Here is a 1,050-nt window from a genome sequence, read left to right as displayed (position 1 = left end):
CCACTAGAAAGGACAAGCAGATCTGCCTGGAACAGCTGGAGTGACAGAATTACATCTTCAAAGAACATCATCAGGAAAAACCCAAAACAAAATGGCAGTATGATTGGCTACTCCAAGAATAAGTAAGTTGTTCACCAGGAAGCCATGAAGACAAGCAATCATGTTCTTTCAGGACCAACCCCTCTTTTAGACTGAAACTCAAAGGGAGCACATGAGCAGGCATGCAAGCTCGCTGGTGACCAAATTGATCTGGTGAGTGGAAGAGGGGGAAATGCAACAATGAAGAAATGGGCTGAGTTCAACCAAATTCCATAGACTCCCATTGACCTGGAGATGAGAGAAAGAAGAGGAATGACTAGTTGGTCCAAAGTGTGTTGAGACATGTGGGCACCTGAGCCCAGGGACAAGGACATAGCCACAGAGAACTAGAGCTGAGAGTGAAGGATCCATCTCTATGAAGTGAGGGGAGACACACAAGAACACCCAAAATTGCCGATAGTACACAAATGACCTAGCCTCAATGGCTTAACAATCAGAACTTGACTAGAGGAAGATCAAAAAGAAAATAATTTTTGATAAAGGAAATGAGGGTAAATTGCTATAATTTGATGAACATGACCTATATTCATGGATGTAGTAGTTCAAAATAATAACAGAGAGGGAAGGAGTCTTCACATCAAGTATCATTGCTATCCTCTGTGTATATGGGGTAGATAGTGATAGGAAACGTAGACATTAGCTACCTAAAATGAGTGGTTTATGAAGGCACGAAGTGACTGGCTTACAAATTTTCAAGAGGGAGCTTAGTTTAAAAGTGTTTGGTGAAAGGTAGAATCCCCACTGAATAGTTTTCATCTTGTCTAGATGGCCCTGGTGAAAAGAGATGAGGTTAAGATTCTTATGATTCAATAGTGAGTAATTGTTATCATGACTAATTGCAACTGTCTCAATTGTAAAGGTAAGGTTTTTTAAACAAAAATGGGAGAGTAATTAATATTACAGTCCAGAAACAAAATACTTTAGGACCATCAAGGTAAAAGAGCACAAGCG

Source organism: Chrysochloris asiatica, unplaced genomic scaffold, assembly GCF_000296735.1.
Source record: "Chrysochloris asiatica unplaced genomic scaffold, ChrAsi1.0 scaffold00334, whole genome shotgun sequence".
Classification (NCBI taxonomy): domain Eukaryota; kingdom Metazoa; phylum Chordata; class Mammalia; order Afrosoricida; family Chrysochloridae; genus Chrysochloris; species Chrysochloris asiatica.
This window is presented reverse-complemented; position numbering follows the sequence as displayed.